This window comes from Peromyscus eremicus, chromosome 19 (genome assembly GCF_949786415.1).
Source record: "Peromyscus eremicus chromosome 19, PerEre_H2_v1, whole genome shotgun sequence".
Taxonomy (NCBI): domain Eukaryota; kingdom Metazoa; phylum Chordata; class Mammalia; order Rodentia; family Cricetidae; genus Peromyscus; species Peromyscus eremicus.
Genome location: NC_081435.1, coordinates 52,755,512 through 52,780,342, shown reverse-complemented (window position 1 = coordinate 52,780,342; position 24,831 = coordinate 52,755,512). Strand labels below are relative to the sequence as shown.

Below are 24,831 nucleotides of genomic sequence, written 5' to 3'. Positions count from 1 at the left end.
GCAAGACCTTTCCCCATCAAAGGCTCCCCTCCACTTCAGTCAAACATATCAAACAAGGATTCCCAGGTCAACTGAGTCCTTCTCCGGAGCCCACTGAAACCAGCTTGTGCCACTGACCAGTCATTTAACAATCGCAGCACTAAATTAAGCAATGCATGTACACACACACACACACACACACACACACACACATATACACATATATATGATTTAGTTTTTAATTAGCAGTGGACAGAAGTCTACATTAATTCTCTTTGACTATAAGAAGATATTAGGGCCCATCCACAATAGTGGCATACCCAAGAGTGGAATTAATCCAAGAACCATATTCCTACTAACTAGAATAACCTAGAACCATCCTAGCAGCCTGACCTCCCGTGTTTTGTTTCCCCAAATTTATAGTGCCCCTACTCAAGATGACAGCAGGAGGTGACAGGGACAAGACCTCAGGTAACCAAGGGGACACAGCCAGGCCAGAGAGTCTGTCTAAAACAGTTTAAGCTTAGCCTTTTACTGTGGATATTGAGATGAGATCACTCTTGGTTTGCTTTGGGGGTGAGGGGCACCACGTGCCCTGTAGGATGTGTTTCAGCATCCTTGCCATCGTCCACTGGGTAGCAGATCTTGATAGGTGTGAGAACCAAGAACCCCTACAGATACTGCTCAATGTCTCTGGGAGGCCACTGCTTTAAAGGACAGGACCCAGTGCAGAGCACAGCAGTGGCAGCCTTGGATGCCACTCTGAGGAGCCACGGGAAAAGGAATAATCGCATTGCCTTGAATAGGGGAGAATCAGAGGAACGTAATGGTGGCTTTAGCATTTCCTGCATGGACGCTCCAGAGGCACATGCCAGACTGAGAAAAGCAAAGGCTCCTGATTTGATAAACAGGAAGACGCTGATGTCTTCCGACTGATGATCCTCAGTTTCACAATATGGGCAACATACCATCAGCACCTGGAGCAAAGAAACTGTCCTTCTTGGCATGGCCCGGAGCCGTCACTGATCAAGGAGAGGCCACAGGAAGGACACCTGAGGATGACCATGGAAGGGCCTGCCAGAAGCCTTCATTCTTGCTTAACTCTTAAGAGACATTTCTTTTCCAAATGACATTTCAAACTATTATCTAAAAACCACACTGAGGCTGCCTGGTGGTATAACAGTAAAACACAGAGAGCTATTCCCAGCCATTCTGGAGGTTGGAAGCGGTAGGATCATAAATTAAAGCCCTGCCTGAGATACAGAGGGAACTCAAAACTAGCCTAGGAAACTTACTGAGATTCTATTTCAAATATAAAAAGTAGAGGAGGAGGAGAAGGAGGAGGAGAAGGAGGAGGAGGAGAAGGAGGAGGAGGAAGAGGACTTGCCCAGCATGCACTTGGCCCTGGGTTCAATCCTAGGAATGCCCATACAATATTTATGATGTTTCCACAATTCTCTATTATTTGCAATTAAATGTGCAGCTTTGGATGACTCCTGGGCACTTCTGATGTTATTACCAAACAACGGATCAACACTGTTTATTATTCTTAGACAACTGGGTAATTTATAAGCTAGGTCTTATAAACGTTATTAATCAAATCATCTTTTAAATGTGGGTCCTGAAGGATGGAACCGAGGGCCTCCTGCTTGTAGGGCAGACATTAGGCATTTCATGAAATGACCCTAGCCCAGTGCCTTCTATCTATGTGAAGAGGCAAACCTGTTTTACACACACACACACACACACACACACACACACACACACACACACACACACCCCTTACACATCTAGGTCTTATAAATGGGTGACATTAGATCAATATGTTCCAATGAAATTTAAGATGTAAATTTATGACTGATCTTTGTGTGTGTGTGTGTGTGTGTGTGTGTGTGTGTGTGTGCGCACCAGGTACATGCAGGTGTCCATGGGGGTCAGAAGAGGAGACTGGATGCCCTAGAACTGGAGGCTCAGTCAATACTAAGCCATCTGCTGTGAGTGCTGGGAACTGAACCCGGGTCCTCTGCAAGAGCAGCAAGTGCTCTTCAATACTGAGCCATCTGTCTCTTGAGCCATGGAAAAGGATACTTCAAGATAATTAAAGTTTGGGTAACACAGCCAAGAGGAGTATGAAAAGTTAAGAGCAACTTCAGTCAAAACAAGATCTTAAGAACATGAAATTTGTGTTTCTTAGTGTTCTAAAGATAGCTCATGTTTTGTGTTTTTATTTGTTTTCAATCTTAAAAGGATCTGCCAACTAGGGAAATCTTCAGGGATTTTTCCCTAAAGAGCCTCCGTGATTTATCTATAATATGCAGCCTCTGAAAAATTATTAAAAATATATAAGCTATCGTGGAATGTTTACCATAAAATACTGTTCATGTCAAATTCACAAACTTGTCCCATCATCTCTAATTATAAACATAGCCAGAGGGCTTTGCAGAAAGATAAGGCGGTGAGCAATTTCATCTCCCAGGCTGCTCGGATTTATAGGTAGACGGCTTGTATTTTATCCTTCCATCTCATCTGCTATGATTAATAAAATGTATTTAAAGATGGCGATGTGACTGTGTACTGTCACTTCTTAAGGGGTGAGTAACCAAATCCAGAGAACCCAGATGCTCGATGGAACAGCCCAAGTTTCTCTGGGTCTTGCTCAAAATCAGCTACAGTAGAAGAGAAACTGGGACACTTGGTGGGGGAGGAAAGAAACCGAGCAAAACAAGGTTGACGTGGTGCAGGCAAAACCCTTTATGTAACACGGGCAGAGCCTGATGATTCCTATCACCAGGCCTTGAACTTCTTCACAAGGTCTTCCAGCAGACTCTCCTGCCTTGGTTTAGCTTTTGGTTCCAATGCCTCAAAAAAGGATGTATGTGTGGTTAAGGTCCCTTCACACGTTAACAGGATCACATCCTCATGCATGTACCAAAGTACTGAAAAAAGGACATGGTTTTACCAAGAGGAGGAAAGGGCCCCTGAATTTTTAAATACCATTCAGTACACAAGGCTGCACACACCTCTGCCCAAAGCACATGGGTCCCACATCTGTATACCCCCTGCTCCCCCAAACCTCTGTGGTTTGGCAGGTTACAGACAGTCCCTAGTTTGTGGAATGACTGAATTGCTAATCTTGAGTTTTCAGGGCAGTTATCTAGACAGAACCCCAAACACACTGTGAACTCCATGATGTTCACTCAACACTGGCCCATCTCCCGGTTCATTTGACTCGAAGGTCTAACAGGCACAGAAGATCTCAATGTGTTCCACCTCCCCACTGCCCACCTCACCTCAGGGGCTGTCAGCCGTACTCTGTCCTTGTCTTTTTTCTCACATCCCCAGCCCTTCAGCTGAAAGGACTCTAATGTCCCACTGAGCCCTCACCTATATCCTCATTTCCACACGTGATGCCACCACTCTGGTGTCGAAGACACACCCACCCCCGGAAGGGAGGGGCTACTGTATCAGTCTCCTAATTGGCCTGGGGCCACTCTCACCAGGGACACTAAACCACAGCAAACCACTCCCATTTCTGGCAATAAGGAGGCCCACTTCTTGCAACCTCAGTCATAAAAATGCAAATTCCTTAAAGGCTCCTACCCACTCCCTAAACCTCATTTCTACCACTTTTCCCGGCCCTACTGGCCTTGTGAGATATTTGATTACACTGTGCAAAGATATGTCACTGTAATTGGTTGAATAAAAAGCTAAATGGCCAATAGCTAGGCAGGAGATATAGGTGGGACTTCCAAATAAGACAGAGCTCTGGGAAGAAGAAAGGCTGAGTCACCAGCTGGACACAGAGGAAGCAGGACACACAAAAAGAGAGGTAAAAGCCAAAAGCCATGTGGCAGCATGGAGATGAATAGAAATGGGTTAAGTTATAAGGGCTAGTTAGAAGCAAGCCTAAGCTATAGGCCGAGCCTTCATAAATAAGTCTCCATGTCATTATTTGGGAGCTGGCTGGCAGGACAGAGAAAGACTCGTTACTCACTGGCCATGCTATCGCTTAAACCTTTCAAGTTCCTCTCTACCTGACTCTTTCTGAATGTGTCTCCCAAGTCTCTGATTTTTGAAGTGAGCTCAATGACTCTTTATGCTGACAGGAACATAAGTAGGAAATAAATAAAATATGGAACAAAGCATTTAAATCCCCAGATTCTTTTATTTAGTAATCCCATTTCCAGGGACGAAACACAAAAACAAAATCGAGTTTAGATATTCACATTTTTTTTTCCCACTTTTGTAAAGAAACTAGAAACTTCCAGCAGACATGACAAAATAAGACACTGAACACTCAGAAAACAGAATGTCCTATGTATCACATGTTGGACTGAACGACAACATTATGAGGGCAATCACAGAAAAACCCACACTCCCTCCCCAAAACAAACAGAAATAAGCTGTCCTGGTATGCAGTGAGGCTGTGGTTGATGGTTTTCTCCTTGTTTGTTTTTAGACTTAGAAACTTGTGTAAGTTTTCCAATGAGAGGGGAAAACCCCTTCTTATCTTTAATAAGAACAAAGAATGCTATAAATAATTGTTAACTTTCCAAGTCACCTCAGAAGGGATATATTGAAAAACACAATGTTAAAAGTGTCATATATATAATATATATATATACACACACACACACACACACACACACACGCATACATATATGTGTATGTATGTATGTATGTATATATATATATGTGTGTGTGTGTGTGTGCGCGTCAAGTGTTAGCACTGGTCACATAAACAAGTAGTCAAATCCACTTGCTTTCTTTTTACAAAGAACTTAACAAATCAATGAAAAATTAACAACCTGGAGGAAAATGGACAAAAGGTTGCAAGTGAGTACTCATAAAAGAGGAAATGAGAAAGCACTAAGAGTACTGGGTACTTCAACTACTTAAAGACAGAAAGGTGATGGGTTCTCCTTTCCCGCTGCCAAAGAGCAAAGACTGATAAACGGGGTAGCACAGGAGAGATGCTTCTCTCATCACCAGCTGGAACCAGCTGGAACCAGTGGGCAACTTCTCAGTGTCCACTCTGAAATGTCTCCCCAGGCTCACGTCTGAATGAACGCTCCCCAGATGGCGATGCTGCGTGGGGAGTCTGTGGAGCCTGGCTGCTTTGGGAGCATGTCACCAGGCCAGGCTTTGAAGGTTAGTTATACCTGCCTCTTCTGCTTCTTGGTCTGTGCTATATGAACAGTCTCCCAGAAAGCTCGCATTGCCCTGAACTTCACTATGCTTTCTCTAGCCAAAGAGACTAAAATGTCCGAAACCATGAGCCCAAATAGCCTGTTCCTTAGCTTTCTCCTTTAACTGGGGTGGGGAGGGGATGATGCATGTATACATGCGCTGCCTTGGCCACTGTTCCCCAGATGCCATGCACCTGTGTTTTTTTGTTTGTTTGTTTTGTTTTGTTTTTTTTTGCACAGGGCTCTTCGCTGGCCTGGGCAAGATGGTCAGTGGGTCCCAGGAATCCTCCTGTCTCCATCTCACTAGAGATTACAAGTGCCATATCGACAGTCCCAGCTTTTGTTCTCACATGGCTTGGGGGCACTCTGAAACTATGATTGCAAGCACGTTATCAACTGAATTATCTGCATAGCCCAACACTAGAAAATGTTCAAAGCCCCTTGGATCCAAGATTCAAGTCTAGTCATTTTTTTTTTTAACAGAAACCACAGATGTATCAATGAACACCATTGGGGTTTTCAAGATAGGGCAGATGTGGGATGACGTCCTAGCTACATTAATGGGGTTTTGAAAAACACCCAAGCCATGTCAAGTACTGGAAAGCAGTACACAGACAGAGTCTCAGAAAAATACAAAAGGAGAAATTTAATTAATACGCTCAGAAAATCCAGGAGGCTATCAGGAGACCAACTCAAGAGCACGCTGGAATAAGAATCCATGGTCTAAGAGAACGAAGCCAGGATTTCTAACCTCAAACCACAGCCCTCTGCAGCTTCCTCCACGGAGAAAACATGGGATGTGGTTGACACGGAAGCCAGATGGGTAGCAGCTCAGCTGGTAATCTGGCAGGGAGGCGATGTTTGGCAATCCCTGCTGTCTTGTTCCCTGTCACCCACATCAACCTCTGCTCCACCCCCGCCGCTCAGACCAGAACCATTTCCAGCTTTTCCCCATGCTCACACTTTGAAGTCTCCTGAGATCAAAGCCAATCAGACACAGTTCTAATTCCTCCCAAGGATGACTGTATGATATTGAAGAGCACAAATTTTCCATAAGCCAGCCATTTTCAACTGATGGCTGTTCAGACTGTCAGTATTTTGCTACTAAGACGGTAAAATAGATCTATTTATATACAGGACTGTGTGCACTTTAATTTCTAAAAGAGATGTAGGCGGAAGCAGGTGAGAGGTCAATGAGTTTTATTGTAATATACACTGCAGTCTGCTCTGCAACAGAGGCAAGGGTGAGCCACATGTTTATGACGGTGTGATGGTTAAACTTGGTCACAGCTCCATTGCACTGGGAGGTTACACAAGCGGAGCTGTAATTCCATCTGTGAAGGAGTTTTTAGAGTACTGACCAAGGCGAGGGCCTGTCCTGAATGCGGGGGCACCTGGACGGAACCAAAGGGGAAGAGCAGGAAGCTGGCTCCAGACAGGTACGCCATCACTCTACTTCCTTCCGTCATGAGGTGAACAGCCTCCTCCTTCACGTGGTTCAGACTTACTCCAGGCCCCAGGTAAGGGTACCAGCTACCCACAGACTGAAGCCTCTGAAATCACGAAGAACCAGGTCTTTCTTCCATTAAAACTGTCAGCCAGGACCAGTAAGATAGTTCTGCAGATAAAAGGGCTTTCTGCTAGGGCTGACAACCAGAGTGTGATACCCAGCTATGTGGTAGAAGGTGAGAATTAACTCCTACAAGCTGTCCTCTGACCTACACACACACACACACACACACACACACACACACACACACACACACAGGCCCCCCCCCCCACCTCCATTAACAAACAAATACAGGTGACGGTATCAGAAACGACTGCTACGCTTTTGGTTGCAGTGACTAACACAAGTAGTATCATGACAATATCTCCGATGTCATGCTGACCAGTATTGTCCTCTCCTAGTCAGGTGGGTTTCGAGTTATGTCTCATTTTACTCTGCACTTCCTAGCAAGAGGTACTGTGTTTTTTTTAACAGGCTTGCTGCTTGTCTTCATCTATTCTCTGTGGTTTACACATTTTATTTCGGGACAGTCAACTTGTAATCTTCCAGCCTGGGATTACAGGTGCGTACCACCACACTCAGCTCCTGTTTATTAATACAGTTCTTATTGCTTTTTTCCTGTGCTGTTCTCACCACCGTCCAAGCCACTGGAACTCTAGGGACAGTCACCCACTGTCTGTCGTAACGACTCTCTCGCTCTACTTAAATCATGTATCTTTTACCACAGAAGGTTGTTCCACGAAAACAGGCCTCCAGTGTCTACAGCTTATCTGCATGAAAATTTGCTCGACTCCTTCCTCCCACCAGGACTTGACAATCAGTGTCTTACATTCTGAGTCTTAAAAACCGAACTGTCTGCGTACTTTTAGGTTCTAGAAGATTCTGGGGCTTATTTCTGAGAAGAACACTGATAGCGTCATCCCTGCCTCACTGCAGCCACCCCCACTCCAGATGAAGAGACGGCAGTGCCTGTTCTTCCTGTGAGATGACACGTGTCTCTCAACACTATGCAACCGAGTGTATGAATTCTCCCCCTTACTCAGTGAGAGAGCCACGCATTATCTGTTTAGTTCCACTAAATTCTTCGGACCCCCTGAATCCATACCACATGGCTTTGACCATGAAAGTTTTCTCAGCATACTGTGATCATCTGTGAGCCAAATCTGTGTTCACTTCGCCTTTCTGCCCCGTCACGTTCATCTGGCTCTTCCCCAGAATTATGCATTTATCCTTTCATATGAACATCAAGATTGTTTTGATTCAATTAAAAAAAAACACCTTTGAAATTCTAATTAGAATTGCAATGAATTTACTCATGAATTTGTATTAAATACATTTATGTGTTTCCTATTTTCATTCCTTCAGATTTTACTGCATATTTTTCACTAAGGATGATGTAGGACTAGTATGCTGGTTAGTTGGTTTTTTTTGTTGTTGTTGTTTTGTTTTTTTTTAAATTAAATTGACACAGCTAGGGTCATCTGAGAAGACGGAACCTCAATTTAGAAAATGTCTTATCACACTGCTTCTAGGCAAATGTGTAGGGGCATTTCCTTGGTTGACGGCTGATGGAGGCGGGCCCAGGTCACTGGGGCAGTGCCACCCCTGGGCAAAAGAAAGCAGGCTGAACAAGCCAGGAGGCAGTGTTCCTCCACGGCTTCTGCTTCAGTTCTTGTCTCCAAGTTCCTTCCTTGAGTCCTGTCCTGACTGCCCTTTGTAATGGACTACACGTAATGGAGACCACAATGAATGCTTTGCTCCCCAGGTTGATCTGTCATGTTGTGTGATCACATCAACAGAAAGAAAATGAAGACAGAAACTGTACCAAGAGTGTGGGACATTGCTGTGAAAGATGTGACCATTTGGGGGAGGACTGTGGACATATTTAGGACTTGGGGCTAAAAAAAAAAAAAATCATTGCGTGCTCAGAACTTAATGGGACGTTCTGGAGGGATGCTTGAAAGATAAAGAATCCTGAGAAGACTGCAAATGATGGAGGCCTGGCTTGAGAAGCTTCAAAGGGAAGTTCTGAGAGTCCCCTCAAGACTCAACTGGGACCGTTTGATATTCTGACTTAAGAATCTGTGGTTCTAATCAGCTGGGGCTGAAGACTCAGCTATGTTTCGAAAGGGCACAGAACCACTAAGGTGAAACCTTCGCTTTGCTGGGACAATCAAACCTGGTTACCGAGGCTGAGAAATTAGTGAGGATTAAAAAGAGGCCAGCATCATCGAGGTGAAATGTTCTGAGAAGTGGTTCTTCTCAGGGTCAGCAACGAGAAGCTGTGGTCTAGTGGGAGCCAAGGTTGTACATAGTGTCAGCCGATGCACTTGGTAATGTGTAAGAGTGTCTCAGGTGGTACTGGTCTTGAAGGCATGAAGGGGTCATGGAGAGCAGCAGCTGAGGATTGGCACTGTGAGAGACCAGGAGAGGACGCTAGTGTGGAGTGTGGGTGCAGCCTCGGACGCAGTAGAAGCCCCAGGACTGAAGGGGTCATGCAGAGAAGAGGGGCTTGGAACCATGTGACATGGTCCGAGTACCCTCAAGATTGTCCAGGGGAAGATGTTGGTGAAGGTGCAGCCCAGTTGTAACAGAAAACAGAATTTTGGAGATGCCAGGACCATGGGAAGACCACTGAGGACAGCAACAGCTGTGGAGTGGATCTGGCCTGAGCCTATGAGACCAACTATGTGCCCTGTGAACGGAAGAGCGCAAGAGTAGCCCAGAAGACGGTGAGTGTATCCCAGACGGAGGACACAATATAAAATAAAACAGGGTTTAATTCATATTGCTTTGCTTTGTTAAAATTGTGACTGTGCCCTGGTTCTTCCTCCTTGGAATAAAAAGTATGTAACTGATTTTGGTTTGTAGGAACCTATAACTGAGAGAGAGACTTTGGATTTTCAAAGAGCTTTTGGCTATTTTAAGGAGACTGAACTTTTGAAGTATTTGAATCTTCTGAAGACTGTAGAACTTTAAAAGTCATACTATGTTTTATATTGTGATTAATGTGAGATCTTAGGGACAAACAAGAAAGGGATTTTAATAGCGATATGTTCGTGTGTCAAAATGACAAGAGGTCAATTGAGCCTGTTAGCGTGTTTTTTTTTTTTTTTTTTTTTTTTGTCAATTGACACAAGCTATGGTCATCTGAGAAGAGGGAACCTCCACTGAGGAAATGCCTCAAGATTTGCCTGTAGGTTAAGTCTGAAGCGAATTTTCTTGATGAATGATTGACGTGGGATGGCTCAGATCACTGGGGTGGTGTCACACTGGGAAGGTGGTCCTGGATGGTATAAGAAAGTAGGCCAAGCAAGTTAGTTAGCAGCGTTCCTCTATGTCTTCTGCTTCGGTTCCTGCCTTGACTTCCCTCAGTGATGGCACTGTAAGATGAAACGCACTCTTTCCCTGCCAAGTTGTTTCTGGTCATGGTGCTTTCTAACAGCAACAGAAACTCTAAGACAAATAGTTACCTTGCATTTCCATGCATTTGTCTTTGAAAGAACAGACATCTTCCTAAAATGTTTATCTGTATTTTAAATCTAGCTCCCTTGATAACCTTTCTTATTGTTTAAGAACCTGTCTTTCCTTATAGGCTCTTGGAATCCCAGGCCCACAAACATTTCAGTAAGCCTTTAATAAAATATTAAACAATTGAAAAGGGGGGCCTTTAATAGAATATTAAACAATTGAAAAGGGGGACCCCCTTGTTGATCCATAATTTGAAATGAAACAGTTTGAGAGTTTTGACTTTCATTGAGTATCTGCTGTTGTGAAACACACACACACATACACACACACACACACACACACACGTGTGCTGGTGACCTTCTGTTCATCTCTCCTTCCTGTTTGGCTTTTTCAGATTGATTGTATTAGAAATATCTACTAAACTTTATCAGTCTCTACCTCCCTGGCAAGCACATGTCTCCTTGGATACATTCGTACGACACATGATGACAATGAGATGTGTCCCCAGCCTTACACACCACAGTTTCACTGGGGGGAGGAACTGACTACAATGTATTAGCCCTTTAATATTCTCACAAATCTATTGGTTAATAAGCTATTGTAAACTTTTTGCATAGATAATAATAGTCTACACCGCTTAAATGTAGCACCGGAGCTACAGTGATGGACCAACACTTAAGAGCACGTCACTGCTCTGGCAGAGGACGGGGGTGCCATTCCCAGTACGGTGGCTCATTTAAAAACAAAGCCAAACTTCAAAGCATGTCGGCATTTCATTGTTTGGACAACTTCATACATGCATATAATACATGTTTATAAAATCTGATGCCTATCCCCTCCCCATTCCTATCCCCTCCACCACTCTTCCAAGTTCATGTGCTTTTTTTTTTTTTTTTAAAGCCTACCAAATCCATCTAGTGCTGCCTATGTATGCATTGACGCAGAACCATCCACTGGAGGAGAAGGGGTACTCTCTCAAGGACTGCATCCCTGAAGAAAATCCATCGTCCCCGTCCCCACATCCAGCAGTCACCAATTGCCCAACAGCTTCTCAGCTAGGGGGTGGGACTTCATGAGCCCCGCCCCCACCCATGCTGGGAGTACCAAGATATTAGATTAAAATTACACTGATTCTCCAGGTGAACTGGTATGTCTCCGAGAAGTATAAACAACACCCAGACTTTATGGTCTTTAAAGGTTAGCTGAAATAGCTTAAAAATATATGTATATATATATCAATGTGGCCTACCTGCCTTTTTCCATGGCAATTCTCCGCTGCCCTAGCTGTCCCTTCTGTGGAAACTGGTCTGTCCAGCTTTACCTTTGTTCTTGGATCAGTTTTGGTCATTGGTATTTTACTAATGAATCAGCCCTATGTTTGTAAGTGTGTTGGCTGGGGTTGTGTATGACACTTTCCTGTAAATTCTACTACCCACCCACCGTGCACCCCATTCCTCTTCTCTTCCCATTACTAGTGCCTAACTTTGTTTGTTTGTTTGTTTTCTGAGAAAGGATCTCACATAGAGCTCAGACTCACTGAAACTCAGGCTCCTCCTGCCCCCACATCTTTCTCACTCTGTATTAAAGGATTTTGTGGGAAATAAGCAGTACTTGCTCATAATCCATGTGCGGCCTTACCTGTCTGACGAGGGTCCTGGAGCTGTACTTTCCACTCTGGAGAATTCATCAAGGCAGATAGGCGCGTGTGTGTGTGTGTGTGTGTGTGTGTGTGTGTGTGTGTGTGTGCATGCATACACAGTGGGAGGGGCACTGTTTACACTGTTATTTCTAGTGCAAAAAGAATGTATTTAGGCCTTTGGGTTGCCAGTCTTAGGCAGAACCATGGACGGCTCGCTGGGCCTGGTATCAGCAGGGCTGCTAGTCTCTCACAGTGTCGTTCTCAGGGCTCAGTCACTTAGTCACCTTGCTGGCCCCTACTATGGATTCCTGTCTTCCATCCTTGGAAAGGAGTTTACCATTTATCCTTTTGACTAGCCAGCTGCCAGATTTAGTCAACCTTTCAGGGTTTTGGTTTGTTCCTATTTTAATGATTTATTTATTTTTATTTCATGTGTGTGGGTGTTTTGCCTGCGTGTATGCCTAAGTGAGGGTGTTGGATCCCCTGGAACTAGAGGAACATACAGTTGTAAGCTGCCATATGGGTGCTGGGAATTGAACCCGGGTCCTCTGTTTTGTTTCGTCGATTTTCTATTTGGTTCACTTTCCAAACTCTTACAATACAAACTTCACGCTTTAAAGTGACTTTGTATCCCCAACCTTTAATACTAAAGGTTACTTCCCTGGTCTAGATGATATATTATATAATAGTAAGAACTTTTTTCAAAGAACCAGAAGAAAAACTACCACACATGGAAACCAAATCTTTAAGTCTCTAGCCCAGGGTGCCCTAGAACTCCTTATGTAGCTAAGGAAACCTGAACTTCTGACCCTCCTGTCTGTACCACCTGAGGGCTGGAACTACCGGTCTACACACCACACAAGGTTTATATCAGATGAAAGTTTGAAGAGCCGCAGTGCAATTAAGTCATGCTGTGAACTAACTCCTAGCTGGGATTCTCAGAGCAGAGCAAAGGCAAGCCAATGGGAGGGCAGGGATGACAAGAAGAGGCGTGGCCTCCGTTCCTGACACAGGGTTACTGTTACTGAGTTAGGGTTACTGTTGCTGTCATGAAACACCATGAAAACAAAAACAAAAAGCAATTGGGGAGGAAAGGGTTTCTTTTGCTCACGCTTCCATACAACAGTTCATCATCAAAAGCAGTGAGGGCAGGAACTCACACAGTGCAGGAACCTGGAGGCAGGAGCTGATGCAGAGGCCATGGAGGGGTGCCACTGACAGCCTGCTTTCTCCAGACCCCCAAGACCACCAGCCCCAGGATGGCACCATCCCATAATGGGCTGGGCCCTCCCCCATCAACCACTAAGAAAATGCCCTCCAGGCTTACCTGCAGCCCAATCTTATGGAGGCATTTTCTCAACTGAGGCTCCCTCCTCTCTGATGACTCTAGCTTGTGTCAAGCAGACAGAAAACTACCCAGCACACAGACCAAGTCTAAGTAAAATCTCCATCTCCCTTTCACACCCTGTAGCTGTTAGCCTGCATTTTACAGTCCAGAAACAGTGGTTGTGTTCATGGGCAAGGCTAAAAAAAAATAGCAAATGCTGGTGGTGCATACCTTTGATTTCAGCAATAGAGAGGCAGAAGCAGGCAGAGCACTGTGAGTTCAAAGCCAGCCTGTTCTACACAGCTAGTTCCAGGTCAGCCAGGGCTAAATAGTGAGACCTGTCATAAATAAATAAGTAAATAACTACCAAACCAAATAAAACAAAACAAAAAACATGGCAAAAGAAAAACTACTACCAAAATAAATCCTGCAAACCATAGGTATCTCTGCCTGGTCTTAAAACTACATCCTGTAGGACCGAGGACATAGCACAGTGTTACAAAGCTAGGCTAGCATCCGTAGTGCCCTGGGTTCAATCCCCACCACCATTTACACCCCCTCCAAAAAAAAAAAAAAAAAAAAAAACAGAAAAAAAAGTGATATTTTAATTGTGCTGAAATGTGATTTTATTTGTATGTTAATAAATAAAGTTTGCCTGGAGATCAGAGGACATTATCGAGTCAGGAATAGAAGTCAGGTGGTGGTAGGCCACACCCTTCATCTGATCACATGGCAGGCAGTCTCTGTGTGGTCAAGGACACAGCCAAACATGGTGACCCTTGAGTCTTTAATCCCAGTATCAACCATAGAGATCAGGAGGTCTGTATAGACAGGCAGTGACGAGGAAGTCATGTGGCTGGGCTTAGAGCCAATGAGTAGGCAGAACAGGAAAGCGATAAAATTCAAGACACACAGGAAGAAGGTCTCTCTCTCTCAGGGGAAGGATGACAGTGAGTGGTAAGATAAGGTGGTCTTGGCTCTTCGCTAGTGCTCTGATCTCTTGAGCTTTTGACTCTGTATTTGGCTCTGTGTTTTTTATTTAATAAGACCGTTTAGTTCTAGTCTTCAAAAAAAAAAAAGTCACTTGTACCTGTGATCCTAAATTAAGCCACTCTGGACTCTGAATGCACAACACTCTGCTTGTGGATCACCATGTAAGCTCAGGGGACAGGCATTTATGGCGCATGCTGGTAACTCAGGGAGCGAGAGGAATGGATCCTTCTGAAGTCACCATGCTCCTGGGTCAGCCAATGCATATTAGGAGAAGAGATCTCAGCTCAGCTTCTCTAGCAAGTCACAGAAATGGATGCTGAAGGGACCTTGGTATCTATGTATCCCAGGGTGGTGTGGGAGGCTCTGACCTACTTAAGAAGGCCACCTAGGATGAGAAGCCACCCTGCTCCCATTCCCTTAATCCTCGCCATGGGAATATTTGAGGCGTTAGAGGTCCCAACCTGGCTGGAGGCATTTGGAAACGACACTCAAACAGAAGCCCGTTCATCTGTGCTCTACTAACTCAGAATTATTTTATGATCTGGAAAGAGTTCGGACTCCCGCTTCCATTTTTAGACCCTACGACAAGAGACGGAGAGGGAGGCTCAACCTCCTTAGCGGAACACATTTTTGAGGTTCTGACTCATGACAACAATTAACATGCTAATAATCTACCCGAGGGTTAAAGCGGTACCTCCCTCTGGGTGGCTAGCCAGTCCTTGTGAGGGCCAGAACTCCAAGGACAATTTAGGATCTTCTATACTTAATTTTTTCCCTTTGTTCTTGAACACTCTCCCCAGCAAGTTTCCATAATAAAAATGTTACTATGGTAACTGCAAGTCTTGGGGGTGGGGTGGGGGCCCACCTAGTGTTCCTCAGGGTCTTCTGAACCTCTAGAAACAATCTCTTTCCCTCAGGCTGGGTGCACTTTAGGCGGGAAAGAGTTACAGCCCTCTACCTCATGTGAACTGCAACAATTGCGCCGCACCCTGTTTATGCCATCTGTGGGCACCCCTTCGCCAGCCAGAGGCTGGGCACTGGTACACACGAGAGAGTGCTGAGGCAAGTTTCGGGGTGATAGAGTCCCCAGAACATCACTGCAGGAAGGGCAATGGTGCTGCTGTCACCAAGTCCAGAAATGCCAGGAAGGTGTAGAACAGGGCTCAGGGGTTCTATGCCATCAACCCTCTCAGAATCCACTGGCCGGTTCTTCCTAAGACTGACAACCCAGATACCTTAATGCATTTCTAGTGCACTGACAGCAGTAATAGACCGTAAACAACTCCCACCCCCATGTACATATACAAAGACTGGAACAGCCCCCACCCCCGTGTATATATACAAAGACTGGAACAGCCCCCACCCCCGTGTATATATACAAAGACTGGAACAGCCCCCACCCCCATGTATATATATAATGACTGGAATAGCCCCCACCCCCATGTATATATACAAAGACTGGACTCCACTTACAGAGAGCAAAATCCAGCTCTGACACTAGATCAAGGCCCTGCCTGAACTCAGAGCAAATACCCTTCCCCATTTTTCACAAAAACCTGTAAACAAGACATCTAGTTAAGCATTGGTTCCATCTCCTTCAGGCATGCTGCTGTCTGCCTGTGGAAAGATTGTTAGGATGATCTGTTTTCCAGAGCTCACTGGCCATCAGCTCCGTGTTCTGGTACAAAAATCACCTGTTTATGCTCACTATCCCCTACAGATTTCTCACCTGATCCTTTGATGTACCTTCTCATCAGGCTCTAGTCTGACTATGGCCATCCTTAGCACACATGGACGTGCTAAAGCTTAGCAAAAGAGAAAGCTGGAGATGGCAGAACCAAGGTGTGATTTTAGGGTACAGGACAACTGAGGAGTCAGGGGTGTCGAGAAGCTTGTGGATGGGTAGGAGGCTGAAGTGCCCAGGGACAATGCCATGTTTCCATCACAATACTACTGGCGTCTATCATGTACCACTTGTGTGTAGGAATGTCACTGGTTCCTGCTTGCATGTTTTTGCTGTAGGATTTGCCGAATGGGGTCGGGGAGTAACACGCCATCATGCCTACTTCAAAAATCCGCATAGGCATCACCTCCCATCTCAATAGGACTGCCAGCTCTGAACATATCTGTCCCCTCACCTCTTCCGTGTCCCTTTATTTTGTGTGTGTGTAATACTTCTCCCACCTATTTTCAGCTATAAGATTGTATCTCTAGGCATTTCAGGCAGTGTGGCTGTCCTCCACGGTTTTGTTTATGAGGCCAAGAGGGAACAGCCCAGTGCAACACAGCTCTGCAAACAGAAAATGAGAGACTGGCTGTTTCTAGCTGAGAAACTTGGTGTCATCTTCAAGCTGACTTCATTCAGCTGAACCAAGCCACATTCTTATTGGATGCTTAGGGCATCCGGTAGTGCACAGAGCACCCCTCACAGAGGAGAGTGTCACCAACATACAGAGGACCGATAGGAACTGAGGAGGCCTTCCCACAGAAGCTTGTATCCCAAAGGGTACTCCCCGGAGGTAAGAAGACTCATCCTCACACAGAGGGTGTAGAGGGACCAGGACGAGAGGATCCTGGGGCATGGACACAGTGCAAAGAAGACAAGAACCACACCTGAGGCAGAGAGCAGGCAGCTGAGCTTACAAAGAGCAAAAGGGGCAGAAAAAAGAAGCGAAGGAAAAATGCTAAAACAGAATATATTTAGACTATTCTACCTGCGTTTAAAGGGAAGGCTGGAAACTCCTTTTGGAGGTGGGTAGGTCTCTATCAATTCTCCTAAAGCGAAGTCTTCAACTAATGACTAACGGATAGCCTTGAAGTTTCAAGATTCTGCTTCCTACATGCTTTCTATTCTTATCCTATACCAATTAATCATCTCATTTTTCTCTCCCAATGGACACACTCCAGTCTCTCTATCTCCCTTCCTCCCGTCCCACGTCCTTCTAGATGAAATAACCCAAGCTCCCTAGGATTACAAAACAAACTTTCCAATATTATTACCACAAACATTTCCTCTAAATATAGCTTCCATAATGTTGAGAGAGGGCAAATATTTTTGCCAGGTGACCCTATTTCCCTTCCTTAATCTCTGTTACTCTCTTAGCCCATTGTGATCAGGACTCCCTCCCAGGGTTATCCAGGCTTGACTGTTCAGGATCCTACTGACGCACAACTGTCCAAGTACAAGCTGGCTGATGATCATAGAACCACATCAGTTCATTAGAAATTAGAGACTGATGCTATAAGCAGCAGACAACATAAGCTTGTCATAGCAAGGAGGTATAGTTCTATAGCTGATTCTATATTGCCACAGCAGATCTTAGAATACCTTGTAGTTGCTGATAAAATGGTTAATAATTTTAACGCTCAATCTACTGATTTTCTTTAACACACACACACACACACACACACACACACACACACACACACTTATTTTTTATGTGTGTCTGTGTGGACAACCATGAAGGACAGAAGAAGGTGTTGCATCTCCAGAAGCCAGTTACAAGAGGTGGCTGTGAGCTGCTGGACCTGGTCCAGGGACCCAACTCCCTCCTCCTCAAGAGCAGTGCATGCTCCTAAGTGCTGAGCAGTGGCTCCGCCCCTCAGCACAGCCTTGTCTGTTAAGCTGCTCATAGTCCACTGGATATTTGCATCTGATTTACATTCTACACCATCACTGGTAGAATGCAGGGCTCTTCTTTTTCTTGCCTTGTGTTCTTACCCCTTTACCATGCTTCACTGCATTCTATCTAATTTCAGAGTTGGGAAGCTCCCTTTCTATCTCGCAAACTACGTGACGTGACTTCTCCTTTAGAACTTACCATAGTATATTATTGATACCCAACTTTCTACACGTGACATACCCACACCCTTCAATGAAGACAAAGACCTCTTATATAACATGTGTTTAAGGCTAGGAAGGCTATGGAAGCTCTACACCTAATTTTAAAATGACTGACTAAAGCTCAGAAATGTATGCAATTCTCCTATGTCACAGCCTGTCACCAGCAGACACGGAATACCTGTTAAAGCAACAAGAACCGCAGCTGTCTGTCTAAACGTGTGCCGATTTGGTTGGCAGGATCTGGTGAAACCTCTCCTTGTGGAAATGTCAAGGTGCCCATTAGAATGTGAGCGTCGTGAAATCAAGAAACGACTTTTATCCTTCTGCATTGTACGTAACCAACTTGCTTATAAGCAAAGTCAGGCCATAAGCAAACACACACTATACACAAACAAATCACCCTGAGCCTGTGAAGTGGAAGGCAGACACGGTGACGAACCCAGTCACAAAGCCAGCTACAGTGGGTGCTTTGCAAAAGCTGGACTTCACTTAGGTCACGATGTCGCTCAGGGCGATGGTCTTTGGACTACTGGAAGGGGCTTTGCTCGCATCAGGCTGACAAAATTGACAGAAATCTTAGAGCTGAGGAATGTCTTTGTATCCTGACTAAGTCACAGAGTTACATAGCTGTTATTTTTCAGATGTTTAGGGTCTGATTCACTAATCTTCCCAGACAGTCTGGCAAGACTGGGTTTATATCAGAGATGAGGACTAAATGGAGAACTTACTTTAATTACATAAAAAGTAAAAAGAATTTGCGAAATGTTTTTAATCAGCCACAGTTATTTTAGCATTTACTAATTTGGGTGCAGCCAGCATAGCATATGGAAAAAAGATCATCTGTTTCTTAGTATTAAAAGTTGTCTTTTGAAAAACAAAAGCAACCCTCCCCTTATTTGTGTACTTTTATCAACATTAGACTTTGGTGCTCTAAAATCTTACAATCACTGTGCTGAACCTCACCATGCCACTTCTCAACTTAGACAATTGCCACTTTCCAAAACTGGCCTCCTGAAACTGAAATTCAGAGACTAGAAACACTGAATCCAACAAGACATGATTTTTATTATGACAACAATTTCATTACTTGAATCACTTCAGCTGCCAAGTCTGTTTATGCATGACTTAAGAAGTAATTTACAATTAAGTTTTTGTGTAAGTGCATATGGAAGCCCCACAACATCCGTTTTTAGCATGTTTGTGCTCATTCATGCACAGACATGCACCTCAAAGCGGCCATAAAGCAAAGCTGTAAACTAACAATGCTCACGTGTATATATAGGTAATGATGAGGCTACAGTGTTCCTTCAGTGTTCATGGAGTGTTGGCTCCAGGATACGAGCACATGAAGATGCTCAAAGCCTGCATGTTATACTATGCCACAGTATTCACATACAATCTGTGTACATCCTCCATAGAGCTTACACCATATCTAGATAACTTCTTATACTCAATGTCATATCAGTGAAATGGAAAATAGTCTTCCTGTATTACTGAGGAAAGGATGACAAGGTTCTAGACTTCTTCAGTATAGATGCAGTTTTGTTTTTTTTTTCCGCTGACATATTTTCAGATTTCCACCGAGCCTCTGATTGCTTGAAGCTGTGAATCTGGAACCACAGATATGGATTCTATGAGAAATGCATACAGTAAAGAAAGGCAGGACGCCTGTCAAACAAGAGAAGGGGGGACTTCCAGGGTGGCTAGAGAGGACGAGCCTTACTTCATGAATGCATGAAGCAGGAATGGCAGGTGGCACTATCTAGAAAAGACCCCACAGCAAAGAGGCCAAGCTTGAGGCAGTTCCAGGGGAAGTCTGGGTTGCACACAGACAGTCAGGGTAGAGGATGCATTGGGGGAAGTGAGAATCCATATGCTGAAAAGGAATTCGTACTGTCCCTGGTGACTAACCACTTCTGGTGCCCCTCCTGAAGGTGCCATCCGATCAGCGCTTCCTCAAACTCAGCTTTGTACAGGAGGGCCCTTGGAATCCACATAATTAGCATAGTCCAACTCCACAAGTCTTGCTTGGGCAGGGCCTGACAGCTACCTGTCCATCAGGCTCTGCACTGGTACTGGTCCATGGACTGCACTTTGAACAGTACTTCCCTAGACCGGAATCTAGCCAAGGCAGGCAGGAGTGGGGGGGGGGGGAGTAGAAAGAATACATCTGCTGTGGTCGGGGAGGGTGGGAGTGGGGTATGTGTGAAAGCAGGCTCAGGAGACACAGGCTGAATACTGTCCTGACATACCCTGGGTCTCATGTGCATCGCATGTAGCAGGGCAAGCCCCCTCTACTTCTCTAAACGTGGGGCAGGTACCAGGTTTTATGGGCAGAAAGCTGCCTCTTCTGTGGGCACTACAGAGCGGGGCAGAGCTTAATACAGCTCTGGGCGGACTATTTGTCTCCAAGATGACAGGGAGTGTTCCTAAATCCCACTAGAATGCCAGAGTAACACCTGCTCGAGGCTGCTTATTACACAACACCAGCCACACCTGCGAATAGCCAGGTCTACTGGAAGGGGGCTGATGTACTTCTGCATCATCCATATGACAAAAGGGTACTGCTGTTTCAGGTCAAAAGAGAGAGGAAATGTTGGCTGGACTCATTGTTGAGAGTCAATTCTCTCTCTCTCTCTCTCTCTCTCTCTCTCTCTCTCTCTCTCTCTCTCTCACACACACACACACACACACACACACACACACACACACACACACACACGAGACAGACAGACAGGATTTCTCTGTGTAGCCCTAGCTGTTCTGGAACCTGCTCTGTAGACAGGCTGGCCTGGAACTCAGAAATCTGCCTGCCCTCTGCCTCCCAAGTGCTGGGATTAAAGGCATGCACTACCACTGCCTGGTAGAGAGTCAATTCTTTACAAGTCAGCTTTGATTGACAGTCACGGGCACCCCTGGCCTTCTCAAACACACACAAAGCTACCACGGTGGAGAGCAAGTCGGTCCTCACATGAAGGACATCTATCTATCAGTGGCAGATCTACGTCTCACACTTGCTCGGTCAGGCCCAGTTTGATCAGGTCACCAAATACGTTCTTTGGGTCTGAAATTTACAATCGGCTTCTCTGGGTACAGGCAGGCACCCAGAAGTACTTCCACCGTTATCCCCTCCCCAAAGCCGTTTAATCTAATTAAGGAGTCAAAATGCATATGCATAAAAAATTAATCTTGAAGATTTCTAAGAGCAGGTGGCCTGACAATACAAGGTGTCAGAAATGAGCACACGATTAACTGAGAAGTGAATTAATTAACAGGCAAAGTTGCCCTAAGAACTGAAAGGAGGAGAAAAACACGTTAGAAAGGGAAAACTAACCTTTCCAAGCTGGTTCCTTCACCTCCAGAGGGAGCACATTAGACTGATTAGCGCTAAGATCTCAGGCATCCATTTCTAGAAGGGCACAATTCCTTCTCATGTCAGCCTCAGGCTCACAGTGAGGGCCACCGTGTGTGCCTCCCCTATCCCCATCATGTCAGAGACAAGCCCAGGCCCATCTAGAGACACAGAGGCCCACAGCCAGACAGCCTATGTGCTGCTTCTCTCTGTGAAGGCCCCCTCCCCGCTCCAAACAGCTGATCCAGAAACTGAGGTGGTAGGGCCTCTAGCTCAGTGATCCAGTACTCAGCCGGAAGCTGCAAGGCCCTGATTTTCAACCCAAGTCTGCCCCTCCAACACAAATAAAAAGTATCAAGTAGCTATTAACTTAATAGCTATTAACTATCAGGCTGTGTTAAAATAAGGCACTCTACCAATAATTTGAACTTGAAAGATACTTTTTTTAAAAAAAAACCTTTTTACATGTATCTGTTGATTGGGTTTTTTTGGGGGATGGGTAGGGAGAGTTTGCCACAACAAGCGTGTGGAGGTCAGAGGACTACTTACTCGTGGGAGTAAGTTCTCTCCTTCTATCACAGCAGGTTGTGGGGTGGGACTCTGGTCATCAGGCTTGACAGCAAGGAGCTTTACCCAAAGCCATCTCCCTGGCCTTGTCAAAGATACTTCATTACCCCAAAGCTGTATCAGTGACAGCTCTTTTTAATTTGCTAACTATGGCCAACTGAAACACAGACACAGACACAGACACACACACACACACACACACACACACACACACAGAGTCTTACTCCTTGTGATCAGACCACCCAGATATACTCTTTAAAGGCAAGCTCTTAATCTCAAATCTGTAGACACTCTGGGCTGGGCTGGATACATGACAGGTGCCTCCTGCACAAACGCAGAGATTAGACCGGCAAAAAGCCCCAACCCACAGGGGCCCACCCACTTCCCACCATCATCTCCCCTCCCCAAATTGTGACAAGCAATGGAAGTCGCCAGAAGCTAGCACAGGAAGGGGAGAGAACGGCCACTAAATGAGAACCACTTTAAGCAAGCAATGCTGAGTATACATAGAGTCCAATGTGAATGAAGCGACTATTTTTAAAATACCGGCTGGGAAAATGGGTCAGTGAACAGAGCACTTGCCATGTGAGCACAGGACTGGAGTGTGGATCCACAGAACCGAGGAGGAGCTGGCCGAGGACTGCTCAGCCGGAGTCTCAGCCGGAGTCTCAGCCCTCCTCCAAGCGGGGAGGTGGGGACAGAAGCAGCCCCAGAAACTATCAGGTCGGCTAGCCTGGTGTACACAGCCATGAACACGAGCAACCAACTCACACAAGGGGGAAGGGGACAGCTGACACCCGAGGTTGTCCTCCGGTCTCCACATGGGCGCTGTCACACATCAATGTACGTGCACGCGTGCACCCCACCCCCACACACTATCAGAATAATTAAAAAACCCTTCACGAGGATATACAAGCCAGTGTTCATCTATAAAACAGTCACTGAAGAAGAGCAAAGATGCAAAGTCCATGTTTTGCCCTCGGTTGTAATGAATTATGATGCTTTCTTGTTTTTTGTCCGTTTTGATACAATGTCTCATTAGAGCCAGTGCCTTGAACTTGTTTTTTAGCCAAGGATGACCTTGAACTCCTAGTATTCCTGCTTCCACCCCACAAGTACCTGGACGCTAGGCATGAACCACTTTCCCCAGCTGAATTGGTATTTTAAAAAAAAAAAAAAGGCATGTAACATACATTTTGTAATTTCCCAGTAACAAAGAATTCAGTTAAAAATCATATTTAATCCTACCCATCCCATGATTCTAGAATAAACATCAGAGTCTCAGCCGGCAGCCAATCCAGCCTGTGTGAGGCAGAACTTGACCCGGGAAAGAGGCCAAAATGGCTCATGACCGACCCACCCACACTCTGCCTCAGAGGACCACGCAGCCCAAGGATCATTTTACCACCCACAGTTAATGCTGGCCCCATTCTCTAAAACGCAATTCAAGGTAGGGAAAAGGGAAAGGTGCCTTTGGACAGGGCGCATAAAATAAAGGCATTATGTAAATGTCCTCAGACTTTGTATCTGCCCTTCTGCTACGTTAGAGAGAAGGTTAGACGCGTACTTCGTCATTCGACAGGGAACTGTGATGAACACATATATTCCCATGAGAAACCTGAGACTGCAGGCTGGGGTCTTTTATTTAAAACAAAACAAAACAAAAAACAAAAACAAACAAACAAAACCTACCTGTAATGGCTATCTTTCAAAAATCACAAACGGGAAGTCTTGTCTCTTGTTACTATAAGAGCTATTTTTCCCCCTCATTTTAGGCATCACTGTGAACACCCAGAATCACCAGTGCTGTCCGAAGCCAACGCTGCTGTGTGTTCTCCTCACCCTCCAAGTTCAAAGGCCATCTGGACAGCTCTGCCATTTACTGAGAGTGTCAATCAAAGAGGAGTGGGAGCAGAGGGCGGCCAAGGTGTCTGAAGAAGACCTGGGCAGTGACCACGTGCAGATGGCAGACACCATCATCATCTGCCGCCACCCTGCCACCTCCCAGGTGCCTGTGGACCTTACCCCCCCCCCCCCCCAGCTACCTGTGAGTCCTCTGGTGGGCGGTTGGTAGCCTCTCTCTTCTCTAGCATTTCTAGTTCCGCCTCATCTGTTCCACCCTGGAAAGAGCACAGAAAACTGGATCTGCCCGGTTCCCACAGGTGGGCAGGTGGCCGGCAGGGAAGAAGTCCCCAGAGGAGGGCATGCGATTGCACTTGAGCTGTCCCAACCAGGTTAGAGTCATTTACACTGGAGATCATTAACCAGGTACTCGGAGCCTCTTGGCAAGAAGTGAGAGTTCGCAAGTTGAAAGAATGTTACCAAACACACAGTTTGAGTCACTGCAGGAAAAGAACACATCAGTGTCCAGGCGGGAGCAGAAACATGAGGTCACCCTGGGCCGGGGGAAGAGGGGACACTGCTTTCTTCTGGGGCTACCAGGGTCTGTCTGCTCTTCTCACTCACTTATGGAGGACGAGCATTACCACACATGCAAGACAGCCTACAGAGCAGCCATTATACACACATCATAAGGAGGGCTAGGTTTTCCTCACCAATTTCCACATCTCAATTTCCAATGCCCTTTTCGGTGGTTGCTTCGGCTCTCCAATCTCATGTTACCCACAAAAAGAACGGTGCGTCTCTGTAGTTCTCAGACTGTTCCGTTTGCCCCACATCTAAAGATACCACATAATTTGCAAGGAAAACCAAAGTCACCATGAAGCAAGCAGGGTCAGAAGTTCAATTTCACACATTACAAAGGCCCATGGTTTTGAAGAGCCCTGACAAATGTTTTGTTTTCTGACCGATTCAAGCTCCCTCCACAAGGTTAACTTCCTCCTCCTTCCTCACCCATGAAACCACACAGAACACACAGGCTCATGCCGGCCTTTGTATGGCCTGTGTATGGTGCCTAAGAGCTCCTTACTGTTTATGGGTGTGTCCCCCAAATGTATCCT

General features: G+C 45.5%; 1 protein-coding gene across 4 annotated transcripts in view; it reads right to left on the bottom strand.

Annotated features, from left to right (window-relative positions):
• The window catches only part of Nedd4l (NEDD4 like E3 ubiquitin protein ligase), a 338,079-nt gene that overhangs the window by 166,279 nt on the left and 146,969 nt on the right, over positions 1–24,831 (bottom strand). The window contains exon 1 of one of the 4 annotated variants that reach the window (XM_059246797.1): positions 23,917–23,937. The exons of the other annotated variants lie outside the window; for them this stretch is intronic. The gene's annotated coding sequence lies outside the window, so the exon portion shown is untranslated. Of the gene's footprint in view, positions 1–23,916; positions 23,938–24,831 lie in introns of those variants that run through there. 4 annotated transcript variants of the gene reach the window in all.